We start from the raw sequence: 18,221 nt of genomic DNA, 5'->3' as shown, positions 1-18,221 counted from the left end.
TCCTGAGTAAATAAGATAAATAAGAGAATAAAACGTTTGCAAAAGGAGGGCCATAAAAGAATAGTCCAATGTACTTCAGATATCGTTAACTCATCAAAATTAATTTTGTACCATAGGAACAATGTTAACTGCTATGAAGTATAATTGAAAAATAAACAAGTTATTTAAGTCTAAGACATCTGCTAAGAATACAAGTAAAGGGCAAGCAGACTAAAGGAAACGCCAAGAGCCTTCCCAGTTCTTTTCAGAGACATCATTCACCTTTATGTACAAAACTCAAGTTCCTACTGATCTTTGGTGCAATAAAAAATGTACTGTATATCATGAGATGAATCACCATAAATGTTATGGACTGTCAGCCTAGGCAAGCGTGGAAGGCCACCTGTGCTCTGTGCAAAGGACACAGACAGTAAGCCTGGAACCTGAAACTAGGAAGAGGAAGATCTGAACAGGACACTGACCAACACAAGTGTTGAGTCAGCCTGGGCACCTTCAGACAGCACAGCCCTTGAATTGCTTAGACTCCAGGGCCCACTTACTCAACTGGAAACCACAGCTAAGTAGGTGACAGTCAGGGAAAAACACTGCTCCATGGGTAAATGATAATGATCTTTGGTCTTCTCAGCCACCAACAGTCTCAAAAGGACAACTCTGTAAAAGAGCAGGACTATTTCTATCTATACTATTGACAGTGATATAGTGGAAAACGTCAGGCTTTTAAGACAGAAAGACTTGGATTCTGGTCCAGCCCAGTCATTTATTAGCTGTTTGAGTTTGTGCAAGTCTCTTATCCTTTCTGAAAACATTGCCTTATCCATAAAATAGTATTAAGAATATCTACTTGGCAAAAGTTTAGTGGGATTAAAAGAAATATTATATGTAAAATGCCTGCAATAAATTCCTGTCACGCAATAGATGTTTAATAATAGTCAGGTCCTTTTCACTTCTCCCTTTTTACCTCCTTCTGTATTTATAGTTCTACTTATTAGTTGCTTTAAAATAGTAAGAAAGAAGAGGAGGAGGGGAACAAAGAAAATTATTTTAGTGAGCTCAGACATTATAAAAATCTCTCAGTGACATGACAGCTTATTATAGACTCCAGAAGTTTGCTGTTTATGTCCAGGTGCCAGTTAGTGGCTGAGTGCATGTGTGTATTTGCGTGTGTGTGCATGTGTGTGTGTGTGGCTGCGCCTTTTTACAAGAATTATATGGTTAGCAGATTGTGTAAGTGCAAGTTTCTGTGCATATGTTTTGTATTGACTTTTGTGTGTTTTTCATTTTCTTTTATTAACAGAATTAAGGAAATGAAAATTTAGAGACAAAATTTCCTAGGCATCTTTACATAGATCACAAGAAACTCGAGTCTTGTCTTTAGAAGAACTTTATCAGAACCATCTGAAGAGATGGCTCAATTTTATTCAGTTAATTTGCATGAAGCACAAGGTCTAGGGGAGATTGACAGAAAGTGTGTATTTGCAGTGGGGTCCTATATCAGTACATCTCTACAACAAATTCCTTCATTAAACACATATTAGTTGGGGGAAATGTTCACATGCAGAGATTGTTGATGTGCCAAGACCATGCTAAGCACATGGGTTTGCCCCATGTGTATGATCTCCTAGACAAGAGTTACAAAAGTCCAGAGTCATTTTGTAGCTGTGTTCCTGCCATTTCCCATTAAGTGTTACCATTTCGGGTTCATCTGATACTTCACACCACACAGCGGTTTCAAGAATACAAAGCTTCTCAGCTGGTAATGATCAGAAGCTTGAAGGGAAAAGAGAAGGTTTTAGTCACTTTTAAAGCAGCGAAGACTACCGACCAGGCAGCAATACAACAAATTAGAGTTGGTCCTCGAAAAACCACTTAAAGTAAAATGTGTTCTCCCAGATAGAGATATGTGTGATCTCACATCACTGCAAAATGTGTGTCCCTGCTGCTTGTCCCAATCAAATGTTCGTGCAATCACAACTGCTCCTCTGCAACACTGGGAGATTTCTAAGCAAAGTAAGATATTACTACCCAAAACACATTTCTAATTGTCAAAAATTCTTAAAACTATACTTATGTTTCTACAACTAGAACCTGTCAACATAATAGTCAGGAAAATCACAGTTATCAACATTTTCAAGAACAGAACAGAAAATTTACCTGTTTATGTTTCCAGTTCCTTTGGTAATGAAAGTCTAGCTCTGTCTTTGGGAACATATATCAATCCCTTATCTCTTATCCTTTCTCTCTCTCTCTCTCTCTCTCTCTCTCTCTCTCTCTCTCTCTCAGCAGTATGAAAGAGTTTTATGAAAAGAAAACAACTGCTATGATTTGATAAGCTAGAAAATAAGAGTTATATAATGTTCACAGTCCCAGACATGTTTCTTGTTTTTCTAAAAAACATAGGTAAAAAATGAGCAATGAGAAGAAATTATTTTTAAAATAATTACTCATGATCAAGTGACTGAGGGTATAGCTTAGTGTGGAGTATGTGCTCAGTATGCATGAGACCCTGGTTTAATCTACAGCACCAAAATGAATGAATGGATAATGAATGAATATTATTCTCCTATAGTTCTCTGTAGTCTTGTTTTTCCACTTAAGTGTTTATCACACTTTGCCTAGCGGTACTGCTAGAGGACCTCTGCTAGAAGTTCATGTATATCATTCTGTTTCCCATGCATACATAAATAGACATGTATTTCCTTTAACTAAAATGGGCTCCCACTCCCCATCATTCTATATATCCCATTTCAGTACATCATTCGATGTTCTTCTACATCCTCATTTTTCATGGCAGCATGGTCTGTACTATATTATGACTCATTTAAGCAACTGAGGCATATAGTTATGGATTTGGGATACATAGTGCTTTTATGGGCTCCATTTTAAAACACTTCCCCCCATGTAGATTGTCCTGGAAGTTATATTCCCAGCTGGTGTCTGAGTCTGTGCCTCTGCTCTTGGCTCACTCATAGTCAGTCCTCAGGGGTAAACTTCTGAGAGTTAATTGAGCTCAGTAGTCTACCACTAAGTTACCTGATGTCATTTGGAAAAGGAAAACTACAGCCTGGGTTAGAATATACCTTTCTCCTGACCAGAATGAGATTCAGAGTGTGTGAAATTTAAGAGTTCAGTTTCGTCTACTCGGCCAATATTTATACATTTCCTGCTAAGTGTATCAGTCATCTTACTACACACTAGGGATATCTGTGTAGCCTTAAGAAGCTTATGTTTTGATGGATTAACAATCTTAAAAAGTTAAGAACCCCAAAAAAGCAGCCTAGTTTTTTATTGTTTTTGTTGCAGTAAAATGGTGGGGTGGAAATCATACACTATAAATGTGTGTATATTTGAAACCATCACAAAATACTTAAGATTCCTTTATAAACTCAGAATATGCCATTACCTAGTGGAAATTATCTATTCTCCATAAACCAAATATTACCTGAAAGATAACTGTGTATAGAAAGGACATACTATACTCTACCTTTATTTACAGAATAAAAGAAATCCCTTAATATGGTTATTTCAATTCAAAGAAAAAATCCCCTAGAGCTTTGAAGGAATTTGCCCAAGGTATAGAGGCCATTATTTTGGACATGGTATGATTCCAGTTATTAAAGCAGAAGTGGATATGAAAGAAGCCAGATAGCATGTTGGCCAAATAGGAAGCTATTGAAATAATGGGGACTGAAATATTACTGATATGTGAATGACTGAATAAATGATGATATATTAATTATGTGGATATTAGAATGAACAGGTAAGCTCACACTAGCTGACTCAGGAAGACAGCTGTGATAAACACTTAAGTGGAAAAACAAGACTACAGAGAACTATAGGAGAATAATATTTTTGCTTGAAAAATAAGAAAGTAGAATACTAAATGCATCTCCATGTGTTTGAATATATGTGTATGAACATGGAAATTGGTATGGAAGACTATTTTACCTAACAATCTTATTTTGAAGATATGAAATGAGGCAGAGGTAGAGAGTGGTTATTTAATACACAGTGTCTTTTCATGATGAGCAGGTATTGACTTGGTGATTTTCTTGAAATAGGAAAAAAATTAAGAAAAAAATGTAGTAAGGTGGGCCAGGGCTGAAAACATGTAATTGAAAACACTCTGCTTCCATAGTAACTGGCATTTATTCACAAAGCTTTTATTGATTACAAGGACTGAAATATAAAAATTAGACTGACTGAAGAAGAGGACCTACTCATACCAAAATATAAGAATACCAAATGTCTAAAATGCACTTGTTTGTTTTGCAATGTTGGGGATTGAACCCAGGACCTAGTACATACTAGGAAAGCATTCTAGCATTGAGCTACATTCCTAGCCCTTGGTTTCTTGAGACAGTGTCATACTACATAGTCCAGGCTGGTCTTGAACTCTGAATCCTTCTGCCTCAGCTTTTTAAGTGCTGGGATTCTAACTGTGCACCACCATGTGTATTTATTTTTTAAAATGAATGGCCAGGGAGTAGTGTAATGAATGTAGCTCAGAACTAAAAATTGTGCCTAACTCTGCTACCTACCTGCAATATGAACTTGGACAAAGTCCTTTAACATCTGTAACACAACCTTTCAAGTTCTTCTTTCTTTTCAGAAAGAAAATTTCTAGATGCAAGACAATTAGGATTGCATCAATTGCCATGACAATATTCAACTCCCTCCACCAGGCACACCTTCAGATTTACTGTGAATTTGGGGTTGTTCCTCCAGAACTTATTCTTCCAAGTTAAACTCTTAGTATCACAGTCATTAAAAAATTTCTGAGAACCAAATCAGCCCAACATCCAGTTCAGAATTCTTGACTAAGGACAAGTCCTTTTAGTCAATGGTCAAAGTGCAAAACCAGGCAACTTTTGCCATGTTAAGTTGGAAACCACCTGTCTCTAGTCTCTAGTGAACACTATTGGAAAACATCAGAAAAAAGTCATCATCCAGAAATTCCAAGTCTAAGTTTCTCTTAATCTAGGCCCAAAGCCAGAGGCAACTCTCCATAGGTGGCACCTCAGAGCTATCTGACTGCCAATACTTCCTGTGTGGTGGTGGAGGAAAAGGGAGCAGGGAGAATGGGAATAGCCAAAGAACTCCACATTCACTTTTAAATGTGCAGAGGAAAGGGCAGAAGAATGCAAGGAGAGACACTCACAACAACTGTGTTACTGACAGCATCCAGCAAAAAACAACCAGTTGGCTTTCTTCCAGGGAGTTCCCCACCAGCTGGTGGATAGGTGTCCCGGGTCTAAACAGCATCCACAGCCTGGTTGGAAAGCTGATCAGCTGGAGTCCCCAGCACCGTGAGTTACAGTGGGTTACAGACTGGGTTCACAGACCCTCCATTTTGAAGGAGTGTTACAGAAAAAGAAATGAGAAACAGTTCTTCTATTTCCCCTGATACATTTTAAAATACTAACTTAAAAAAAACAGAAGACTACATTTTGATGCTTACATGTGTTGTGGTATTTTCCCTTCATGTCAGCTTAATTGTCTCAGTGCTGGATGCCATACCAGGAAAAGAACACAAACACTGTCCTTTAGGAATTGCCAAAACTCCTATCTAAATGTGCCAGAGTAATGGAAAACAAAGCCATATCGAGTACAAGGGCTAAGTGAGTGCATTTAGGGGTAAGGGTGGGAGCATAGCGTAACTGTGTGGGAAGGCTGAGGCAAGCTGCCACTCAAAGTGTCTTTAAGATTACTTAGCAGAGGAGGGGAGAGGAGAGGGGGAGTCACTTAGTGAGCTGAGCATGAGAGCAATACCTTGTAGGTTCAGAGAGTGTTTAGAGGTAGGTGTGTGAGTGGGCAACCCTCTTTTCTTCTGCTTCCACCACCACCAGCACAACTATCACCTTCTCTGATAACATGCCTTCCATTTTCCATCTAATTTAGAGCACAAAATGCATCTGATTTCATATACCTAGGGTCTGTTCAGCAGCAAATGGCCTTACATAAAAATGGTATTGAAAAAAATTAAAACTTGATTACCTAATCAGGCCACTGATGTTCTCATAAGCTGGCTTGTGCTTTACGTTTAAACTGTATCCTGGGAGGAAGCACCTTGTGGAAAGAGCACTCACCTGAGAATCTAGAGCCCTGTGCCCTCCATCTCCATTTGCAGCTCAGAAGTTGTGTGACCTTGGCCAAGTCTTAGCTCTTCGTTTCTCAACAGGGATAAAATTATGGGGATAAGTCAACCCTAAATTCCCTTTCCTCTTGAGAATTCTGTTTGCCAAGGGTATTAGATGGTAGCTGTTGTTTTAATTCCATGGTACCTGTTTATTAAGCATCTACTATTGTGACATCCTGGCTTACAAGAATTCAGGAAGTTGATAAAAGAACTTCACATTCTTGGAGGCAAGCAGTGCACTTAGAGGAATCCTGATCATTTTGTCAGCATGTTACAACTGTGCTTTTACTTAATTCACACATCAGGAAACCTTCTAGAGAAGGTATCTCAGTGCACTGAAGACATTAAAATTACAAAGACATCTTCATTGCACACTGACTCAATGATAATCTGTGTGACCACGGAGACATTGAATTTATCTTAGTCTTAATTTTCTCCACCTTGAATGGAGGAGAAGCCCTAGCTGTAAATTCAGTGAGCAGAAATAGCTTAGTAGGAGTATGTGATCCTTTGGGCTCAGATAGACCCAGTTGAAGGGCTGTCTTAGTTTCTTAGATACGTTATTATTTGAAAGTCACTTAATTTCTATTAGCCCCAGCTTCACTGTATGTGAAGAATTTAGCATAGTTCAGAGTATTGGTAAGGACTCAGTTATAAGAGCAACCACTGTGCTTTACCCATAAATTCAAAATTGGCTTAATCTAAATTCAGTAGCTAGTTTATTTTTGTGGTTCAAATGGAAGGGTTCTTATTACAAAGAGCACAAATGGTAGTGTAAATAAAAACTCTAATCTATGGAAGGTAGATTAGATTCAACTCCCTGCGCTGAATTTAACTGCAAAGAGCAATTGCAATAAAAATAAAGTTCAGCATTGCTTTGATTTGTAAATTCTTCTATTTATGGCAGGACTTACACCTGATCTAGTACTTGTGAAGTTATTTCAGTACTTGAAGTGAAGATAAAAATACTATGTTTTCTTGGCATGATTATAGTTTGGAGGAATTGATAGTGCATCTACTTTGAAACATTAGATTTTTTGGCTATGAGCAACTTTGGTTCAATTTATTAGAAGGGTATTGGTTAGTACAACAAACCAGATTGATGGAAAAGCAGGTTTTGACCCGGAAAGAGATGGGACAGGCAAGGATCCCAGCAGGACTTCTGGAAAGGAAATGCAAGATGTTGATGAGAAGTGGGGATAGGGGCTGGGTGATCACAATCAACAATGTTCTACAGCACTAGACAGACTTGTGTCACATTCTACATTGCTACTTGCTAAGCGAATTATTCTACTCCTCCAAGTGTTGTAATAATAAATCCAACTCCACCAGACTTCTAAGAAGCATAAATAGAGTGATGCTTACAAAATGTCCAATACAATGCCTGTCTCCTACTAGGTCTACTAGATTTCTATAAACCATAGAACTATGTAACTAAACTATATGTAAACTATACAACCTTTTGTACTCTTTGTGGTTGTGTTAGGCTTTTCTGTGTTATGTACATTTACCTAGTATGTGCTTCTTATATTCATGCATATTAGTATCTGTTATCAAAAGATGTGGTTCCCAAGAAAAAAGTTTGTGTTTCATTTCAAGCAGTGCCATTTGCTTTTGATGATGACAGAGACAATAACAATAAGAAGAGGGAGGCAATGCCCTGGTAATTAGCTTTAAACACTGTTTGAGACTAGAAATATGTATGCAATATGGTGAGTATAAACATAGTTGATGTGCATAGTTACGCTAGTACAGGTTTCCATTTTCTTTTTCATGGTCATGCGCTGAGGGACTCTGATAACATATAGAATATATTGTCCATACAAGGCTCTTGATGACAGAATGACTGGCACAGGCTTACTTTCCTAAATAGTTTGCTCATTCATTTGTTCCATTTTTAAACATCACCAGATTGGCATTGATGAAATCTGCTAATTATTTGATTTTACTCGTGGCTGGCATGAGACTTCCATCTGCAGCAATCAGTAAAGCGTGATCAGTGTGAAGTTAATACTCCCCAAGTCCATGACCAATCTATATTAATGAGTAGCCTTGTCTAGTTGTCTGTTTTCCCTCAAGGTATCATTATTTATCATGTGTTGGAAACATAGCTGCCAAAAGTTTAGCATAAACCTGGTGACACTCATGTAACTTCATTCAAGTCAAAGTTGCATTGTCTTCCTGTTAATAACTCATTAACTCTCAAATGTCATTGGCCAACCAGCCACATACATTTCTCTTAGGGTCTCCTCCAACCCTCATTCCTATATGGAGTAGTCAGTCTGACTATCTTTTTATACTGCTTATCAATTCTTGTTTCTTGGTAGCAGATATTGAGAAGTACCCTCAAATGACTTTATAAAAAAAGCATCATAAGACTGCCACAGCTTCATTTAGATATATTAGTTATGTTTCCTGTTTTCATTCAGAGTGAATCAAATCATATCCAATAAACTCACTAAGAGTTTTGTTTGCTTGGTTTTGTAATGCTTGGCTAAGATTAGAAAGGCAATAGCTTCTAACCATGGTAGTAGCTTCATTTGCTAATTCTTCAGTCAACTGATTTGACACTTTAGGTCAAAATCAGTGTACATTTTTCTGCATTTAGTGATCTACCAAAGCCAATGCAGGAAAATACTTCCTGCCCCCTGGTGCTCATTGTCTGCTACTGCAATAGCTGACTCAGCTGAGAGACCTTCCACATAGGGGTAGAAGGATTTATACCTCTGCAGCTAATGATACATAGGACAAGTCACAACCTAAGAATGTTAAGCATTGGGTAAATGAAGAGGAACACTGGGGCCAGTGGTAGTCAGCCCTGTTGGGGAGAAAGGCAGACACTGGGCCTTGTTGCCTCATTAGTCTCCCACATGGAAGGTCTCTGGGTGCAGCCTGAACCACCCTGGCCATTTCTCAGTCTCTTGATGATGCTAGGTTACTCCCTGCCTCAGCACATTGGCACTTGCTTCTCTCTCTGCCTAAAATCATTGTTCACCCATTGAACCCTATCCCTGATGCAGAATTTAATTGAAAGACTCTTTCGGAAGACTCCATTAAATCTCATACGACCTGGTTCTTCTCCTTCAATGCATCAATCATGACTGTAACTGAATGATTAAATGTTATTCAATGAATGTGTCATTTCTAAAATGGTGACCTCTCGAGGATCTTATTTCTGTTTGCATCTCTAGTGTTTTACATAGTAGGAGTACAATGCATTGTTTAAAAATGAATGTACGTATTCTGAATTCAAAACTCAATAATCTTTTTTAACATTATAAAATATTCATCTTTATTTCTAAGATTACATTTGGTTTTAGGCTCTAATTTGTCACCTTTAGTACATCTGCATGAACTATCTTTTTAGTTTTTAGCATGGTATATCTTTTTCCCTTCTTTTAAACTACTCAATGTCCTCATGTTTAAGGTATGCTTCTTATAGGCATAACATTGTTGGATTTAAAACTCAATAATGTTAAGTTGGATGACTCTTCTATTAGATTCTGCAGATAAACCAAAGTTGAGTTTATTATGAAGTATAATTTCAGAGATAATTAGAAGAAGGAGAGAAGAGATGATAGGGAAGGGATGGGATGAACCAGGTCAACTTTCTCTTCATTCTGTTTGACCAAGGAGTAGTTGTTTGCAAATGTAATTAAATACCAAAAAAAAAGATTCCAGAAAACTTTCTCTTTCTGCAAATTTCTCTAATTGTATAAACAGCAAGGTTTCTTTTTGAAGCCTACCCATTTTTCAACCTTTGCCTGTAACCTACTGACCACCCTCCAAGACTCTAATAAAAGTTTTTATTTTCATGCCACATTTAGAACAGAAGCTTAGGTGCTATGTCAATGCCCAGAGCTTTTCATGCCTGGACATAAGGTGCTCTGTGGTTATGTTCTTCATAACCCTCTACTGGAAATAAGTAGTGATCATGATTTTCCTTTTACAGATGGAGGCAATGAGCACAGACAAATTTGGAACCATTGCCCACTGCCACACAGAGCCTGGGTAGCAGCAAGCCTGGGTTTGTTCCAGAGCAAATGGAAGGAAATTCCCAGAACTCCAGGCCTCCTGGCAGTTTCCAAGGCCTGCATCTGATCACAGATACTGGTTTTCCTCCCTTGGCTAAGACTATAAGAAATACAACACACAGCCTGACTATCTTTGCAATGGCTAATAGGAGGGAAAGGGAAAGTCCAGATGGCTCCTTATTTTCTTTTTCTGTCCCTGCTTAGCATGAGTTGAATGCTAACTTGAGAGTTGTTTTAAGGGTAGATTAAAGAGTAATTTCTCTTTACGAGTTAGTCCCACATTGGAAAAACTGCAGAGTACAGACAATGCAGGGTAGTTTTGATAGAACATGAGTGAAGAAGGGGAAGGGAAGCCACTCAAGTGTGGTCAGTATTATGAGCTCATCTATAGTAAATATAGCACGAGAGAAAAGGCTGAAAAGCAAAAGCCATGAGCAAAGTCCATTGTTTTAACAGTGCACTGGTTTCTGTCTCTCATTCAATTACTTTCAATGAGTATTTATTGAAAAATGACAATGTGGATACAATAAAGAACAAAATGGAGCCCTTTGCCTTTTGGATTTTACATTTCAGAAGCAGAAAGCAGATAGAGAATGGAGGGTGGGGGGAGATAATCATGCAAAGAAGCAAGCAAGATAATTTCAAACACAACCAAATGTTATGGTAATGATAAACCAGAGTAATGAAAGGTGGGGGATCGTTTTAGGCCTGTGCCGTTCAGTGCGGCAGCCACTGGACACATGTGGCTCTTGAGCCGTTAAAATGTGACTAGTCCCAACTAAGATACACTTTAAGACATGGACTGGTTGACTTCCAATGAGAAAGAAGAATGTAAATTAGCTCACTAATATTTTATATTAGTTCTTGAAATAATGTTTTAGATATATTAGACTAAACAAAAATATTAAATTAGTTTCACCTATTCTATTTTTTTATTGTTGTGACTAGAAAAAATTAAGATTACACACATGGCTCACATTTGTGACTCTTTTCATAGGTCTATTGGGCAGCAAGGTAGCCAGGGTAGGCCATCTGAACAGTGACAACACACTTAAAAGTGACAGGCCATGTGAAATCTGGGATCAGAGTGCTATAGGCAAGGAAAACAGTGATTGCAAAGAACCTGGGTGGGAGCCAGCTTGGTGAATTAAAAAAGAAAAACAGAAAGCCAGTGTGTGCCTGGAAAGAAGACAGGAGACAGGGGAATGAAGACACGATAGGCCCCCCAAGATGAGGGCTTGCTTTGTTCATGTAGGGCTTTGTAAACTACAGTAAGAACTTAGTATTTTATATAAATACAGATTTTCCATAAACGCTTGCAGCAGATTTGCTCCTGTGCAATTTCTCAGGCACTGTTCCAGAATATCAAAATTCAGTAGGAAAGCTCATCTAAAAAATGGCAGTAGAACCCACTCAGCTTAGAATATCTTCATGCTAATGAAGGCTTACACTGGAATATGCATTTATTAAACTCATTTATTTTCATAGACTGAAAGTTATCATGTTTATGTAGGGATGCTTTTTTGTAAGAAAGCAGAACATGCATGGACAGAGAATGTACTCAGATAAGCCAAATGAATGTCTCAGTCTCATCTGTCTTTATTCATCTCAAGCTCAGACTTTGAGTGTATGTGTCTGGGGAAGCAAGTCAAACCCAAGTCCACCCAGAAAATATGGGGTGTGGGTTGGAAGATAAATATTGAAGTTTTTCCTTCTTTACACATGAGTATGTCTTCTGTATATAGATTTCCTCCTGAGTCACTCTCAGGAAGAGGAAATTTCTTTCCCCTGGGGCAGTGGTTCTTAAAAAAGTAGTAAATCATTTAATGACCAGATATTTCTGATGTATTTTAGAGTGTCTTTGATAAATTTATTGCCATAAAAGCAAACTTTGAGTTACACAAGTGAAGTGGAAATCTTTTGTTCAGAATTGTCAAAAAGAAACTGATATCTATATTATTAGGCAGCTATTACCTATGCAAAAAGTCCTCAGATGTCCTTAGGAGGGATACATGGTCACTAAATTAAAAGGGAAAGTGCTCAAGCATTCAAGATTATCCAGGGACACTATCAAGATTGGTGCCTAGTCAAACCATATCCAGTCCTGTCAGTCACTGGGACCATAGACAGCAGAAACAGGGCAGAGCTCTTGCTGTACCTGGATCATTGGAAACCAGCATGTGGTGAGATGGCTGTGCTACAGGGCCCAGTGGGGGCCAGGTGAGTCACTCAGGTGCAATTCTTTTATTAAAGGTTTCTTAATCTCTGACATTACAGATGGATGGGGTCAAGTGCTTTGTCTTAGTGTAATTATTACCAAGATTCAACGCTCATAAGCAGCTTGTAGACCTTCTTAGAACCTAGATTTAGCTTTGTTGATGGCCCAAAAACAGTGAAAACTCCTGAATGGTGATGGATTAAATGGATCCTAAGCACATAACTAACTTACTTTATCAAAATAAAAGCTTCTACATAAACAAAACAAATATCTGTGGCATCCTAAATTAGTGCCGAGCACATAAAGGTACTCAATAAAGATTTGGTGAATATTAGAACATATAAATCTTGATAAAGGTTTTGGATAACCTTATTGTGAGATTAGTCAACATCATAATAAGAAAGGTCTGATTCCTATTTTGGCCTGATTTATTTCTCTTACTGAGCTTCCTGGGGGAACTATGCATATAAGAAACAAAGGCAAGTTAAAAAAAAACAAAACTAAAAATACATATTATTTTCAAGATTCTAGTATCCCAATAGTGACTTCTCAGGTAGGCTGAACTTGATCTCTCGTTGTACCTCATGCTACCATGCCTCACTACACCTCTAAGCCCAAGTCTTTACACAAACTAACTGCAGAGCCTGAAGAAATGAAGCCTTTTTAAGAGCTCTGGAAGCCCATTTTAAGAGAGAAAGCAAGATGGCTGAGCCTAACTTTTGACGGTGCAGCCCTGCCTGGATTAGCATGGCCTACACTTTGCCTTTGAGCTCAACAAACAGATGTGCAGTTTCTCTTTTCTGGGGACCAAGGGTTCTTGCATGTGACTTGCATGGGGGGAAACTAGAATGAAAAGTAAGGATATATAATCATAATCTGTAAGTTCCAAGCTTGAAAACTTCAGGAACAAATGTGAATGCAGTTTTGAAAATGTGGGCGCATACAGTAATTACCATTGCTAAGCACAAACTCTACAGTGCAAGTTTTATGAAGTCTATTTAAAATTTAATCAAACCAAGGTTTGCAGTAACTAAGGCATATACTGGAGTCAAATAATAACCAAGTGGAGGACCAGATGCGTGAGCAAGTTTGTGCTCCTTCGTTTCTACCACACCTCACATGCACACATTGCTGTGAATGACAGTCACAGCAGAACCCTTCACCAATATTACTATTGTGAAAGCACTAATGGAATCTCCCAAATAAGAAATTGCTTGTTTATTACATTATGTGTTCACCTTTATTGTTATTGATATAAATTACATTAATTATACTTAGGAAAACATAAATAATTAAGATGCAGCAAAGAGCAAACATTCATAATGTAAGAATTCCCAAAGGCCTATAGCAATGTGTTTGGCTTTTAACCTAATTTCTTCCCATGCTAACCATGAACTTACAGACTCACACTCAATATGAATGCACTAAAATCAGGCTTACTAACTTCTTTCCCAAACTTACTCATCTTTTAAGTCTTTACTTCTGTGTTTTACACCACTCTCTCCCAATGACCCAAGGAGCCATAGAACCTCAGTTCAATTTTTCCTTTCCACATATATTCAACTAATTGACTAATCTCGCCAATTCAATTGCAACAAAAATCTGTGTCTGAGTTTCATGCATTCATCCCCCACTGATTTCCTTCTGAGTCAATTCTAATTCAAACTTATTTTACTTCTGCCTTTAGTACAAATGCTTTAGGCCACCTATGTTAAAAGATTCCAGCTAATGTTTACATAAACAATAGAAATGTTGATTTTCTCATATAATAAGTGTCTGAGGATGTCATAGCAATTCCAAGTGTTCATGGAGACAGTCAACTTCCAGCAGAGAAAAAGATGTCTCTTCTGGAGTTTCCCTTTTTAAAAAGGAGAGCACCTTTCATAGGATACTCCTAAAGGACTTCCATGATGTACCATTGGTTAATGATTGGCTCTATAGATTTGTCATAGAGTGCGTTCATCCTCTGAGCAGATGGGGCATCCTCTTCTGCAGACCATGATAAGAAGAAGAGGAAGGGAGAATTGTGGGGAAAAAAAAAACAGGATTCAGTGAGGAAGGTGGAAACAGGGACAGAATCAATAGTAGATGGCAACCAGTGGTATGCATCCATCTGTCTCTTGTCTGGGCTGTCATGGTAGACTGCAAATTGAAACTCCCTAGCTTCTCCACATTTATTCATTCCATCAACCCCCTTGAATTCAGTCTTCATAAATTATAGCATATAGTATAGAACTCAGGACCAATTTCATAATCTGGACTGCAAGACTCTCCACAATTTCTCCTAATTTCCCTACTCCTAGAGTTATCTCATGTAAGACACTTGTTCTTCATGATGTCACCTTCTTCCCTTCTCTCTCCCATATCTCATATATCCACCTCTCTCCTGTCACCAAAGATCTGAACTACACTGCTCTGTTTAAAGTAATTTCTTACAGGATAAAGTTAAATTCCTTAGCATAGGGAATCATATGGAACTTTGACAGATAAGTTCTTCTTACATGTCTTTCCAGGTAATTTCTCTATTAATACCCATTTCCATCTTTATCCCACCTCCACCTCAACCACGAAGAAAGTTCTCACTCTTCCCAAATATTTTACCCTCTCTTATGTCTCCATGCCTTGTCATGTGTTGTGCTCACTGCCTGGAATCTGTTTTTCATCTCTTTCCATCTGGTAAAATTCCACTCATCATTGGAAGTCCAGATTAAAGCTCGTTTCCTTTATAAATGTTTTCTCAATTCCCCAGGCAGAACTAATTGCTTCCAAAGTGTTAACTATACCAGTTAACACATTGTATAGTAACAATTGTTTACATGCATATCCTCCACCAACATATTTTTTATAATATAATTTTTTACTGTCGTTATCTTAATATTTGTACTCATAGCTCCTGGTATAGAGAGCAAATTCTCAACAAAAGGTTGAGGGTGACCTAGAGTACTCACTCTGTTTAAATTCTGTTCCTATCTTGGTGACCTTATCGGATGCTATCTCTTCCAGACCTTTGTCTCGACTCCTTTACTACTGAGAAGTTCCTCTCATTCACATCACTATAACTCTGATCTATGTAACTATAGGCTCTCCATCATACTGTGTCTTGCCATAAGGTTTTCCTAGCTGTTGTGTACCATATCTGTCACCATGTACTGTGTATATCATATAATATAATAAACTCAATAATATTTGGAATAAACAAATGACACATCAACATCAGTTGTTATAAATAAGAAGCAATTATATTTTAGAATAAATAATAAAAACTTAGCTATGTGATTACGATTTCAAATGAAATGTAGGAAACCCTCTGTGTTTGAGGCCTGTTCTTTCTCTCTCTCTCTCTCTCTCTCTTTCTCTCTCTCTCTCTAAAGACAGATTAACAAATGTTAAAGAGTTGAAAAAAATGCTAGAATTGAAAGGAAGGACTGGAAAGAACTGTAAAAGGACATAGCTTTCCTTTCATGTAATTCATTTACTTTTTAATCAAAGCAATTTTCTTTTTCGTAGCAAGGGCTTAGAAAAAACACATATTCATAAACTGATGGATGATAAAAAATTATAGTATTACAACAAATGAGATATAATTCAAGAATAAAAAGTAATAGCTTCAGATATTTTCAACAGCATTGATTAACTCAAATTCACTATGCTTAGTGAAAAAAGGCAGATGAAGATAATCCCATGCTATATGACATTTATATGAAATTCTAGAAAATGCAAATTAATGTATAGTGACATAAAACAAAATAGTGTTTATATATAGATGATGAATCATAAGGGATTGAGAGGAGATTATGAGAGGGCATTTGGAGGATACTGATATGCTTGCTCCCTTAATTGGGATAACAGTATCACATGAGTAAAAATGTCAAAATTTTTCAAAAAATTCAAATTGTACAATTTAAATTTGCATGGTTCATTATATTCCAATTAAACACAGATGAATTTGTTCATAGATAAATGATTTTAAGTATTAAGGTTTAAAAATTTTAAAGATAAAAAATATAATTTATATTTTTAACCTTCATAAATTTGAATAAATACCAGAAGAGATGACAGCATTCTATGTATTAAAACAAGAAGTATATCAATTGTGCTTCCCACATAGGCACTAGAGGTCTTACTTGCCTGTTAGATTTTGGACTTCAGAGTCTATGATTTCTGGGTGGGATTGGAAGAAAGCTACATTTCAATAAATAGTGTTGGAGGAATGCTAAACATCCCTAGGGACAAAGTACTAAAGTTGTGCTGTCCCCAGAAGCATTAGAAGTTGTAACACCAATTGTCCCTTCTTCAGGGTGAACCTAGGTCTCATAGGAGATCCTGACACTCAGGTCACAATATTGAGCTCACAAAGCCCTACATTTTTTCCTAAGAATACTTAGGCAGCATTGCCAATTAGGCCAAACTAGACTAAGAACTGTTCTCAGCCATTCTGGTGTTCTCTCCAAGACACATAAAGTTTTGGGCTGCAAAAAAATGCATCCCTCCCTTCATGCTGGCAAAGCTCAATTCTTTTCCCAATAAATTCCACTTAGTGAATAGTTTTGTGCCAAAAAACTAAACAATAAGAAACAAATAATTGCACAAGTCATTGCACAAGTTAGTTCAATGTAGGACAGGAAGTTCAAAGGCTGGATGATTTGAAGCTGGAGAAATTCAGCTAAAACATGTAAATAATTGATAAAGGAGGGAAACCTTTGGAAATTTGCAGCAGACACCAGGTCAGATATTTTTACTAGTAGCTGGGTCATGTTCACACTAGAAACATCAGAGGGGAGAGATTGAAGACCACCCTCCCCTCCCACGCACACACTTTACTGAGTTTAAATCACTTTTATTTCCCTCCAGGGAATAGGAGAAGAAGAGCAAAAATATTCCTTCCAAGTGCTTTGGGGTGACTGATACATACCGAGGGACCCTGATTGCTAGTAGAAGTAGAATAATGCAAATAAAGGCTCTGGGAAGATTAGAACACTCCCAAAAGAACCCCACATGCCTGGCACTTGTAATCTCCCCAGTGCAGATGCCCAAATACACAAAGTTCAACTCTGGTTATTGTCTCCCTCAGAGAGGCTGCTGTAATGACTATTCTTTTGTGAGATGTTGAACAAGGAAATAGCACACTCCCTGAATTCTTAAGCTTTCTCTCCAGTATAAAGTCTCTGGTACTAACTGAGCTTAAAAGATGAAGCACCAGGGTCACGACACTGCTCCACTTAAAAGATCTTTATCAAGCGTGAACAAAGAGGGAGCATCTGTGTCAGGTTTTCCCACATTTGCTAAGCACAGAAGGTCTTACTTCAATGGAAAAATCTCTAGGTTATGGGGCTGGAGTTGCCACCATATTTCCACATTTACTTTATCTACAGACCTCGCTGTGGTATGCACTTTCTTGTGTTGAGTAAGGTAGGAATTACCTAAGGTAGATTTTCCCACATTCGTTCACTGCATACATGGGACTTTCTCCACTATGAACTCTCTTGTGTACTAAAAGATAGAATTGGCTACTTAATAACTTTTCACTGAGCTGGAGGAGTGGCTAAAGTGGTAGAGCATCTGCCTAGCAAGTTTGAGGCCCTGAGTTCAAACCCCAATACCACCGAAAAAAAAAAAAAACTTTCCACATTCATTATACTTATAAAGATTTCCTGCAGTGTACAATAATAAAAATCACCAATAAAGAGAGAGAGCATCCATTTGTTAGAACTGTGGCAGAATTAGCAGTTAGAGGGATACAGTAAATGGAAAGAAGTGGAAAAATGAAGCCATTCCCTAAATGATCTGAGTTACTGAGGGTTTTTTTTTCCTGTTTATTTGAGCTTTCTCTTTC

General features: G+C 37.7%; 1 long non-coding RNA gene across 1 annotated transcript in view; it reads right to left on the bottom strand.

Moving 5' to 3' along the window:
* Nucleotides 1-7,216: 7,216 nt before the first annotated feature.
* Nucleotides 7,217-18,221, bottom strand: part of LOC141420686 (uncharacterized) — a 49,960-nt gene continuing 38,955 nt past the window's right edge. Inside the window, exon 3 of the long non-coding RNA XR_012445214.1 lies at nucleotides 7,217-7,298. This is a non-coding gene — a long non-coding RNA (uncharacterized lncRNA). The remainder of the gene's footprint in view (nucleotides 7,299-18,221) is intronic.

Source organism: Castor canadensis, chromosome 1 (genome assembly GCF_047511655.1).
Source record: "Castor canadensis chromosome 1, mCasCan1.hap1v2, whole genome shotgun sequence".
Lineage (NCBI taxonomy): Eukaryota > Metazoa > Chordata > Mammalia > Rodentia > Castoridae > Castor > Castor canadensis.
This window is presented reverse-complemented; position numbering and strand designations above follow the sequence as displayed.